This window comes from Eubalaena glacialis, chromosome 14, assembly GCF_028564815.1.
Source record: "Eubalaena glacialis isolate mEubGla1 chromosome 14, mEubGla1.1.hap2.+ XY, whole genome shotgun sequence".
Lineage (NCBI taxonomy): Eukaryota > Metazoa > Chordata > Mammalia > Artiodactyla > Balaenidae > Eubalaena > Eubalaena glacialis.
In genome coordinates, this window is record NC_083729.1 from 10803611 (window position 1) to 10815819 (window position 12209).

At 41.5% G+C, this 12209-nt stretch overlaps 1 long non-coding RNA gene across 1 annotated transcript in view; it reads right to left on the reverse strand.

The window, feature by feature from the left end:
- LOC133105408 (uncharacterized) overlaps nt 1–11393 on the reverse strand; it is a 111664-nt gene extending 100271 nt beyond the window's left edge. The window contains exon 1 of the long non-coding RNA XR_009703851.1: nt 11212–11393. This is a non-coding gene — a long non-coding RNA (uncharacterized LOC133105408). The remainder of the gene's footprint in view (nt 1–11211) is intronic.
- Between the last annotated feature and the right edge of the window lie 816 nt (nt 11394–12209).

The following is a 12209-nucleotide window of genomic DNA, read 5'->3' on the forward strand; positions in this document are numbered from 1 at the left end:
AACTTTTAGACCCCCAAGGCTTTCTCTATGGAGTCCCACATGCACAGGTAGTCCTGAAACAGGCTTAAAATCACGGTAGTTTTAAAGCCAGAGCCCAGGACTTCCCTGGTGGTCCAGTGGTTAAGACTCCGCACTCCCAGTGCAGGGGGCATGGGTTTGATCCCTAGTCAGGGAACTAAGATCCCACATGTCACATGGCACAGCAAAAAGAAAAAAAAAAAAGCAAAGCCAGAGCCAAGCCCTGAGGTTTGGTCATTAAGCATAGATGGAGAAGCTACAATGATCTCCCCCCACATACAAGCCACTGTTAAAATGTACATTTTGATAGATTTTCATGGAAATAAGCAGTAATTTCCTAGTACTTAGACATTGACATAGATAATAGACTAACAAAATAGATCTGAAAGAAGACAGATATTCACATTGCAATTCAAATTAACTTCTTTTGTCCATCAATATCACTGGAAATAAAATTTTCTGGTCACAATCTTCCTCTTATAACAATAATGTCATAAAACAGAAGCTACTAGAAGGTATAACCTTCTTTTTAGCCTTACACTAAAACCACTACAGATTTTCACCACTAAATTATTCTAGATTCATATAATCCATTTTCCACTTCAAGGCACATCCTAAGGATCATCACTGTCATAATTAGACATTGTTTCAAGAAAAGCATCAGAGCAGAGATCAAGAGACTGGCTCTGTTGTCAACTAGTTTATGTCCTTAAGCAAGTCATTTGCTCCCCCTAAACTTTGTTGCTATAATCCTATGCCATCCCAGCAGTGGCCACTAGCCACAGTTGGCAACTCTGCCCCAGAAATGCAGCTAGCACTCACTGAAGTATGCTGTAAATGTAAAATACATACTCAATTTCAGATACTTAAAATGAGAAAAAGAATATGAATATCTCAATACATTTTATATTGAATTCACATTGAAATGATACTATTCCCGAAGTATTGGGTTGATTAAAATATATAATTAATTTCACTTATTTCTTTTTACTGTATTTTTTTAAATGTGGCTATTAGAAAATTTAAAATTACCATTGTGACTCACTTTATATTTATATGGACAGCCTTGATCTGATCTGTCAAATGAGGTCATGGTTTCAGATCACTTCAGAGTTACCTTCCAGCCCTGAACTTTTTTTTTTTTTTTTAAACATCTTTATTGGAGTATAATTGCTTTACAATGGTGTGTTAGTTTCTGCTTTATAACAAAGTGAATCAGTTATACATATACATATGTTCCCATATCTCTTCCCTCTTGCATCTCCCTCCCTCCCACCCTCCCTATCCCACCCCTCTAGGTGGTCACAAAGCACTGAGCTGATCTCCCTGTGCTATGCGGCTGCTTCCCACTAGCTATCTATTTTACATTTGGTAGTGTATATATGTCCATGACACTCTCTCACCCTGTCACATCTCACCCCTCCCCCTCCCCATATCCTCAAGTCCATTCTCTAGTAGGTCTGTGTCTTTATTCCCGTCTTGCCACTAGGTTCTTCATGACCTTTTTTTTATTTTTTTTTCCTTAGATTCTATATATATGTGTTAGCATACTGTATTTCTTTTTCTCTTTCTGACTTACTTCACTCTGTATGACAGACTCTAACTCCATCCACCTCATTACAAATACCTCCATTTCATTTCTTTTTATGGCTGAGTAATATTCCATTGTATATATGTGCCACATCTTCTTTATCCATTCATCCGATGATGGACACCTAGGTTGCTTCCATGTCCTCAGCCCTGAACTTTTAAGATGGAACATTTGATAGAGAATAGAGCCTGGGAAGATGTGAGGCATAAACACTGACTGAAAGGACCAGCAAGACAATGTTCCAGAGGAGACTCTGAGCTTGAAGAATCACAGAGGAAACACTGGGTGTGCTGAAGGGGAATGGGAAGGGGAGAAGCCACGAGGGGGAGGGGGAAGGGGACGGGGACTGAAGGGGGACGGGGAGGGGACTCAACAGAAGCAGCAAAACTTCTCTCATGATGTTGTCAAGGGTGGATATTGATAGATTCAGCAAGTTTTATTTCCCTTGGTTTGTGCCTGACTTCCTCAAACTGGTAAACACTGGTTGGAAGTTACTGAGAAGGGCATGTCAACCTTCGTGGAAGGATGAGGGGTTAAGGAGGAGGAAGCTGAGCAAGAAGGCCTGGCTCAATAACTTGGACCCCAGTCCTTCAATCTCCCATCTACTCTCCTCAAACCTCATCCTAAGCCCCTTGGGCAGACTGTCAAGAGGAGGCTTCACGGAACAAAGAATCACTGAAAAGGACTGTGAAAATAAAGGCATTTTAGCTTGGAGAGGAGCACTCCAATTCAGAAGGAAAATGCTTCCCATGACCCTTTCTTCTGGGAGGAAGAAAAAGGAACCCAGAGTCAGTTCATCAGACTCTGAAAATGAAAATGACCAGAGAGTGAAGCAAGTTTACATGCTTGATAACCACATGATTAGAGAAAAAAACCTTTGCAATCCTGACATAATTTCAGAGAAGTCTGAAGAAGGAAAGCTGGGAAATTTATAGATGGGCATTCTTGATGTGAGTTCTAGAAAGGTGTCTCTAGTATGGGAATAGGGGAATTCATGTGAACTTGCTAGGGAAAGACAGAATAAGCCCCCATAGGAGTCTTCTTAAGAATACTAATGCCATTTCCCACACCAACTTCCAGCAATTCACTCACCAGCAATGTAGGGATGCATGACACATTTTAATTTTCAATCTCATGGGTTAAAAAAAAATAGTATTTCATTCTTGCTTTCATTTGCATTTTTTCAACCAATTTTCAGATGTCTACTAGCTATCTAAAATTATCATTCTGTGAAATGTCTATTTATGTTCTTTTATCCACATTTCTATTGGACTGTCTTTTCCTACCAATTTATAGGATTTCTAGCACTTGGGGTGCTAGAAATAAAGTGTTGTAAATGTCTTTGCCCAGCCAAAAATAAAAGAATACTAATGCCAGAAAAACAACATGAGCACCCATTTGCTGGTGTTTCTCCCAAGGGAAAGGACTCAGGAGCATTTGGGTTGAAACAGTTCTTCTCTATGTGGAAAGTTTAACATATGTCATCTCAGGCTTTCCAACTGCCTTCCATGACTCCCAGAACTCCTAGGAAAGTCAAATTATCCCCTCTCTGTTTCCTCTTGAGAACCAGTGAGACTACAACATCCTACCCCAAATCCCATCACGTTTTTACAGATCAGATTAAGTCAAGCCCAGAGGAGACATGTGATTCTGGACAGTCTTTGAGTTGGCTGATGGTATAGCTTGGCTAGAATCCAAGCCTCCTAAGTTAAATCATTGAATATTGTCTTGGGCTTCCTGAGCAGGGCAGCACAGGATTATAACGCATCATGGAGTAGCTGTATTGATTATCTAGACCGCCTGCACTGCATCCCAACCATTGAAAAGAAACGCCCAACAATCTCTTTGACAGATGAACATCTGTGGGTCTGTTGATCACAAATGATGGAGGTGAAAATTTTATTTCTGATGTTCAAAAGCCACTTAAAAATTTCCAGAAAAAGATAAAGCACAACATGATGTTTAAAATGAATTGCAGTCTTTAAGCATTAAAATATGTATTATTCAATGTTTGTTTCATCTAACCAGTTAATCACTGCATCAACTTAAACTTGAAGTCTAAGTCAACTTTGGCTTAGCTTCAGATGAATGAAGCTTTGTTCAGTTTTGAGTCCTTGTTAGAATAGCCCCAGAAAGTTTCTGAAGGGAATCCTGCCATGCAGAGCAGAATAAAAGATAATAATGAAGATTTTCTGTACTAGGAATGTACTACTATAGTTTTACTAAGTTAGAGAAGTTCTAGATAATGGATAAACCTGGGGCTGGAAAGAAGCATTACACTCACTGATACGGAATTTTTAAAAGTAAGCGTGGTTGTGCAAATTAATTTATTAAGGAAAAATAGTGTGAATCTCAAAAAGAAATCTCATCCCATAAAGAAAGTCAAAGAAAAAACACTTTCGCTACCACGTAATCCAACCCCTTCATTTTGGGGACAGGCACACTGAGACCCAGACTGGGACAGTAGAATTTTCCTTCCTCACAAAATGATGCTAGCCATCTAGAGCAAAGTTGAGCAGTGTTGCAGTTAAGCAATGGGTCTTACAGAAATCAGAGAAATAAGAAAGATTGCTTTCCTCCAAAAAGTATTTAGTAGCTTCACTTTTTCCCCCTTTTATTTCTTTTGTAAGTTTTAAAACTACTGGTGAAACAGGTGGTATTTGGTGTCCAGTCTTTTTTTCTTAAAAAAATGGAGCAGGGAAGAAATTTAAATCCCTTTCTAATGTAGAGATTAATAACAGCTCTGCCACTGGGTCCAAGAAGTTGTTCAATGCTATATATAAAAAAAAAAGTTATGTGTCAATTGTTGATTTAGAAATACCCAGTTAGCTACATAGTAACTGGTTGTGAAATCTTGACACCTCCACCCAAAGTTATTTATCTGTTGGTTGGTTGGTTTGTTGGTTGGTTCTGCCCAACACAGCCTAGTAATGTTTTGAGGCAAAAATGTTAGAACTCTACCTCCAGCAAATTTGAAGGACTTTTGCTTCTGAGAAAAAGAGAAATCTTCAAGACACCACAATTATTCCACCCAAAACAATCAGAAAAGCAAGATAAATGGAAACAAACAAACAGGTATTTCAAAGAATCAGAGAAGCCATGAGGAATAAGATTAAGACTGTAAAACTCTGGAGGAGGAAGCCCCTTGCAGAGGAGCGCTGGGGACTTCCTGCCTTTTTGAGAGGTGTCTACTGATCATGGGTGAAGGTTGAAAGCTGAGAACCTGGGCTGGGGGCAGGCAGAGGGCCTCTACTGTGAGACGGAAACCAGCGGAGCTGATGTCAGTGCAAAAACCTGCAATGACAAAATTGGGCATGGCATGGCCTCAAAGAGTGTGTTTTCACCATTACAAGATGTACTAAATTCCACAGGTACATGGGGCGGGAGACTAAAGGGTTAAATCAAACCTTCTGAAGAGCAGACTGGGATTTTCCACAAGCTCCCAGGAAGAAAACACACCTCACTGGGGAGAGAGCCATGAGAAACATGAATGAGAGTTGAAAGCTCTTGAGGAGGTGACTGGTCACTTTTCCAGGGGGCACTGGCCTATCTGGGAAGAACCAGAGGCTGAGAATCCAGGCTTGGTCCCTGGCCCCTGTCAAGGGGCTGCTGCTGGGATACGAAGAAACCAAGAGAGCTGAACCTTTATACCCCCTGAACAACAGCTCCCCGTTTCCCCCTCCCCAGCACCTGGTAACCACTATTCTACTCTGCTTCTGTGAGTTTGACTATTTCAGATTTGTCATATAAGTTGATTCAAGCAGATTTGTCCTTCTGTGTCTGGCTTATTTCATTCAGCATGATGTCCTCCAGTTCCATCCATGTTATTGCAAATGGCAGGATTTCCTTCTTTTTTTTTAAGGCTAAATAACATTATGCTGTATACCACATTTTTCTTTATCCATTCTTCCATCCATAGACATGTTCTAGGGATCTACTCTGTACCATCATGCCTGTAGTTAACAACACTGTGTTGTGCACTAAAAATTTTGTTACAAGGGTAAATCTCATGTTAAGTGTTTGAAAGAGAGAAATGAAGGAGGGAAGCGGGGGGAGGGAGAGAGGGAAGAAGGGAAGAAGAGAGAGAGAGAAAGAAAGAAAGGAAAAAAGAAAGAAAGAAAGAAAGAAGGAAAGAAAGAAGGAAAGAAAGAAAGAAAGTCTAGCACATGTTAAGCACTAATAAATGTTAACTACTATAATTCACTTCCCTGTAAAAAAAAAAAAGAAAGAAAGAGAGAAAGAGAGAAACAAAGAAAGTCTAGCATGTTAAGCACTAATAAATGTTAACTACTATAATTTGCTTCCCTGTAAAAAAAAGAAAGAGAGAGAGAGAGAAAGAAAGAGAGAGAAAAAGAAAGAAAGAAAGAAAGAAGAAAGGAGAAAGAAAGAAAGAAAGAAAGGAAAGGAAAGAAAGTCTAGCACATGTTAAGCACTAATAAATGTTAACTACTATAATTCACTTCCCTGTAGAAAAAAAAGAAAGAAAGAGAGAGAGAGAGAAACAAAGAAAGGAAGTCTAGCACATTAGGCACTAATAAATGTTAATTACTCTAATTTGCTTCCCTGTAAAAAAAAAGAGAGAGAGAGAGAAAGAAAGAAAGAAAGAGAGAGAGAGGGAAAGAAAGAAAGAAAGAAGGAAAAAAAGAAAGAAAGTCTAGCACATGTTAAGCACTAATAAATGTTAACTACTATAATTCACTTCCCTGTGAAAAAAATAAGAGAGAGAGAAACAAAGAAAGAAAGAAAGTCTAGCATGTTAAGCACTAATAAATGTTAACTACTATAATTTGCTTCCCTGTAAAAAAAAAAAAAAAAGAAAGAAAGAGAGAGAAAGAAAGAAAGAGAAAGAGAAAGGAAGAAAAGAAAGAAAGGAAGAAAGAAAGAAACCAGCAGAGCTTTTCATAGTTGCTTGGGGGAGAAGTAACAAAATAAGAGACTTGAAAACCTAAAAACTGAAACTAATCTCTGTCTAAGGACATAGCCTCCTTTAGGGGTAAGCCAAAAACCTCTCACCACGGCCTTTGCTTTTCCAACCCGTCTAATCTCTCTGTTTTGTGGGTTCTCTTAGCCTTTCTGTTCATTCTCCCAAAGAAGATGTCCCATCACTTGCAACTCAAGAAATAAATAATAATCAGCCATTTCTTCATCACACTTTTTGAACCTTTTTTGAAAATTATCTTTCCAGGTTAATAACTGCTGTCCTTATGTGACTTACACATAGGCAAAATGATATATTTTAAAAATGATCTGTGGCCTGATTATCACCAAAGATCAAAGCTGCACTGTGGCAGACACAGGCCATGGATCTGGAGAAGAAAATCAAGGTGGGTGCTGCAAGAGGGTTAGAAGAAGCAGAAAGGAGAAAAGATGGGTCTGGAGCCGGCGCTCTGAAGGCCTGTGTAGACCTCACTGCATGCCTCACTGATTTGGTACAAAGCTCATAATGTCTCATAATTAGTTCGTTTCTCATAAGTCTCTGTCTTATTCCTCAAACTCCAAGTAAATTGTAAACTTCTCAAAGGCAAGGTCTTAAATATCCCATAGCAGCTAGCCCTGCTGTGAAGGCAAGACAAGGTCACAGAAAGAGAAAGGAATAAAGAAGCCAGTAACTGAAGGGAGGAAAAAGAGAGAAGGGGCAGGCATCCAAATCAGAGTGCTACACAAAGTATACCAAGGCATTCTTTTATCAAGGAGAGTTAGCCAAGGCCCTTTTAAGATCCTGTGTCCACCTCGCAGACAGCCGTCCAGGGCCCAGGCTGTAGCTCTCCTCTAACAGCCTGCTTAGAAATGAGCTGAAAGGCACTTAATGGACTTCCATGAGGTTCCCAGGTCTGGACGACCTGCCGTGTTTTGTTTAGGGGCACAAAACTGGACCCCATCTTCGTGGAAAAGCAGTGAGACTCCTGGGAAGACTGCTACACCTCACCAAGAAAAGAACCAGAAAGTACTGCTTTGTTATAAAATAAAAGGCTCTTACTTATTCATATGCATTTGTTCGTTTTCTTTCTCCTTGTGTATTTGTTATATTGTTCCCTAAACGAATTACCTGATTACAGAGAGTGAAAGCATTTAAAGGATTAAAGTGAGATCCCTCACATGTAATGTGGAGGTAGAGGTGCTTATTAATGGCTCCACTGAAAAATGCTCCAACCCCTACCACCCAGCCGCTGAATCATTCATTTATCTGCTTCCTCTACCCGTTTAACCAGCGTTAATCCCTCTAAGGTACCTGTAAATACCATTGGTCATTTATACTAAGTCCTTTAATTAATCACATTAGTGGTCAGTGTTGACTCTCTTCTTTCCCTCAAGCCATTCGGGCAATTTCCTGGGGAAAGAACCAACCAGAACACACATTTCTAAGAATGGCTGCAAGGCACCTTGGAACCAATTATTCCTTCAAAATGGGAGTCACTAACATTTCAGACTAGAGAAGTCAAAACGGGGCTATTTTTATTTTGACGCATGGATGTGTCTGACATTTGTATTCTGCGCTAGATAGAGCAGGACAACAGGAAGCACACACAAGAAAGAAGAAGCTGCTCAGAAGCATCGCTTCGGCAAATCAGAGACCCATGGAAAGCAGCACGCGTCTTCTGTACCGGGCCGCTTGGCAGATGCATTAGCTGAGCTAAACCAGGTTACACTGCAGGAACAAACAACTCCAAAAATCGCATAAAGGTTGCTATCTCATTCATGCCCATTTTGGGTTAGGTCTGAGTGGCATCCTTGCATTTGCTCAGCACTGCAGCCTGCTTCAATTGTGTCACCGCATTGTCTCAACAGGAAGCCTCCTGCTTGACAGGGAAAGAGAACTGCGGGCCAGAGAACTGCAAGTAGGCTTGTCACGGTCTCAGCCTGGGGTGACAAATGTCACTTCCAAGACTAATCACACTGTCGCAGCCAAGTGCAAGGAGACTAAGGCCTACAGTCGTTATGTGTTTGGAAGGGAAGGAGAAGCAGGTAATGGTGATACTATTAATGTCCATCAAAGAAGAGTAAGTCCACCAGTCTTTACATCAACTACTTATTGGTTAAAGGTAATAATACCTTACTCTGATAGGGTCATGTAGTGATACGCCTTATCTCATTTGTTTTAATTCTACCTTGTTTTATACTTATCACAATCTACTATGTTTTCTTCTGTCATATAACTCAGAGACCAAACCCTGAATGAATAGGAATTTAGCTGGGAAGTGCTTCAATTCTACCACACACATCTTTCTATTACGTCAGTTCTCACAAGGCTTCTGGGTGCTGTAATTCAGAGGTTACAAGGACTTTCTAAAGTGATGTACGTGTAATTTTTCCTAAAAAGGTGTCTGTACTTTTCAGCAGATTCTCAAAGTTTTCCCTCCACGGGTCTATTGACTCCCTGAGGGTTGAGACTGTCACAGTAGCCTTTTGATCTTCCAGAGCATTCATGGAGTGTGTGGCATGGCCAAGTGGACAAAAGAGATGATTGAGGAAGGAATTTAGGAAGAGAAGTTGGGAAGGAGCAGGGGTCCTCCTAGAGAAAACTGGAAGATGGGTTCAGCAATTGGAGGGATGGGATCTGGCCAACAGGTCCAGCAGGAAGGCAGTAAGGACGTGGAGAGTGGTAGGGAGGGAGCCCGGAAGCAGTATCCAGATACAAAAGGAGTGTGGGAATATCTAGAAGACAAGCATTTGTGTATTTTGCATTTTGCAAAGGGCTAGGAAAACCACCTTGTCTGCCCTAGATAAGGATGCCCTACCACCAAAGCTGGTACTCCACTGAGCTCCTGGTGAAAAGGCGGCTGGCTGTCCATCCAGACACATTAGCTGAATTTTCTGGAACAAGGGATTAGCATATACACCAAAGTTTTTAAAATGAGTCCCATGATTCATTTAGTGAATTGACTTACATATTAATTTTAAGGAAATCATCCCCTACAGTATCATTGTGCTTTAAAGGTAGTTTTGCTCTTTACTGGGAAGATGAAAGGGTGAAATGCTGACGTAGAAAGAATTAACAATGTACATAGACAATTAAATAACACATTTAAGGAAGAAATTATGTTAAAACAAAGTGCTGGGGCTTTCCTGGTGGTGCAGTGGTTAAGAATCAGCCTGCCAATGCAGGGGACATGGGTTCGAGCCCTGGTCTGGGAAGATCCCACATGCCAGGGCGCAACTAAGCCCCTGCGCCACAACTACTGAGCCTGCGCTCTAGAGCCCGCGAGCCACAACTACTGAAGCCCGCGCACCACAACTACTGAAGCCCGCGCGCCTAGAGCCCGTGCTCCGCAACAAGAGAAGCCACCGCGATGAGAAGCCCACGCACCGCAACGAAGAGTAGCCGCAACTAGAGAAAAGCCCGCGCGCAGCAATGAAGACCCAATGCAGCCAAAAATAAATAAATAAAATAAATAAATTTTAAAAAAAACTGCTACCTCATAAAAGATGGAAATCCACAACTAAGTACTGATACAAATTTCAATGATTTGGGGAGGCCGAAATCCTTTTATTTTTTTGATTATAAAAACAAGGAGTCGGTTTATTCTGAAATCCCAGGAGGTTCTCTATAAAGTGACAATGTTCAAACATGTTTTAAAGGAGACACAGCATACATGGGCAGGTAAGCACACCTTCTCTCACCTGTGGTAATATTGCCCTGGCAGCTCAGTCTATGCCACTGGCCCTTCCCTTTACATGTCCAGGGGAGGGTAAAATCCCTCTGCTTGAAATGCAAAAACTGGATTTGAAACGTCCTCGCCACTCTGCTTTGTCAATTACCATCACACCTGTCCTTCAGAAGCCGGTTTACAAACCCACAGCCCCACAGACTTGCTAACTTGAATCCACTGACTGTACTTTTTTAAAACGATAACTATCATTTCCAAGGATGTGCTACATGCCTACAAAATACATTTTCAGGCCTACAGATGAGAAATACATTAAGGTACTGATCTGTTTACATGTCTGTTACCCATGGCAGACATCTAATCCCTCAAAAGGGCTAAATCCCTTGTCATTTCATCTTTGGATTTATACCCAGTGGTGTTGGCCATACAGCAAAGACCTTAATAACGTCTGTGAGAGAGAGAGGGAGAATATGAACGAGGCTCAGATAGAAACAAATTTTCCATACTGAGGTAAGGATCAGAGATAGAGTTGGAACTCAACGTCTGATCACAAAGCTGCATATGAAGCCATTTCTTCACCTTGAACTCCTTCAGCCCATGAGGCCTGATTGTGAAATGAGGAGTGTTTCATTTATGGCTTGTTACAGTCAGCTGGGGACAACAGTGCCAGTAAAAACATCTACTAAATGCTTACATTTTGCCAGGTGCTTTATGTGCTTTGCATGCACTATCTGATATTTTCACACTTGAAAACTGTGCATAAACATGGACACAGAAAGATACATAAAACAGCACATGTTTAATGAATAATCAGGACGTGATCTGCCACATAAATGCCATCCAAACTAAAATCAAAAGAACATTATCAAACCAGAACCAGAGGGGAGTGTGGCCTTCCCTCCCTCCAACCCAGTAGAAACCACTGTGCTCTCATTAGGATAATAATGGTCTTGCTTTTCTTTCGGTTTTACCTCCTAGGCTCATGCATTATCTTACCTGATTATCAAAGTTCCCCAACTGGTAGGTGTTCAATGACCATCCCTCCTAGGGAGGGGACATTGGAGTACAGAGTTCAGTGCCATGGCCCTGCCCACACAGGTTAAAGGCAGAGCTGCCTTCCAGGGGCAGGCAGTGGGTCCCGGAGCTTTAGTGAGTGCCCTTCTAGTGCTACAGCAGTCTTGGACTTAACTCTAATTTTTGCCCAGAGCTCTCTGATTCACAGCTGCTAAAGAGCTCATGTTCAAGACTTTGGAGCTGATGTCACCTCTCTGAGAGCACAGCGGGACTCATGATTACATCTGACAACAGGTCTGTGCTCCAATCAAGCCCATTTGTCTCAGCTGGGCGGGGCTGGGGGTGCGGGTGGTGGTAGGGAACAGGAAAAAGTCAGCACCAGGCCACCCCCTGCCCCCTCCCCTGGTAGCAGAGTGAAGTACTAGCTCCAAGCACAGTTACACTGGAGGGTCCCTGGCTCTGTCTTATACGTAAATAAACCCTTCATTTAAAAACCTTGCTGAATTAAGAGGTTGGAAAGAACCCAGAAATCATCCTGTATAACGCCTTAAAATTTGAAAGAGCAAGGAACTCAGGCCCAGAGAGGAAGTGACCTGTTCAAGGTCGCACACAGTGATAAGGAACAGGGGCTGGTAATAAGGGCGGGTAAGTAACACTCCATTAATTGTGCTAAGCTCCCAGCAGAGGTGAGGTGCAATGGTATTTACTTTCCATTCCGGGCTGGCCAACTGGGTGGGTTCATACTCCATTTTGATGAGGTTCTGGGAAGCAAGCCAGCAAACTCCGGGATTTAGATAAAACTAACAGAAATAGTTTCACTGTTTTCCCTAAGCCCAGCGTTGAAGCTAGAGTCGAGTGATCTAGTCAAGGGTAGTTGGTCCCTGTCCCCACACCCACATGAATGACAGGAGACCATGAACATGTGTAGTCAGTAATAAGAATCTGTGGATTGCACTCTACAGTTTATAAAATGCTCTCAC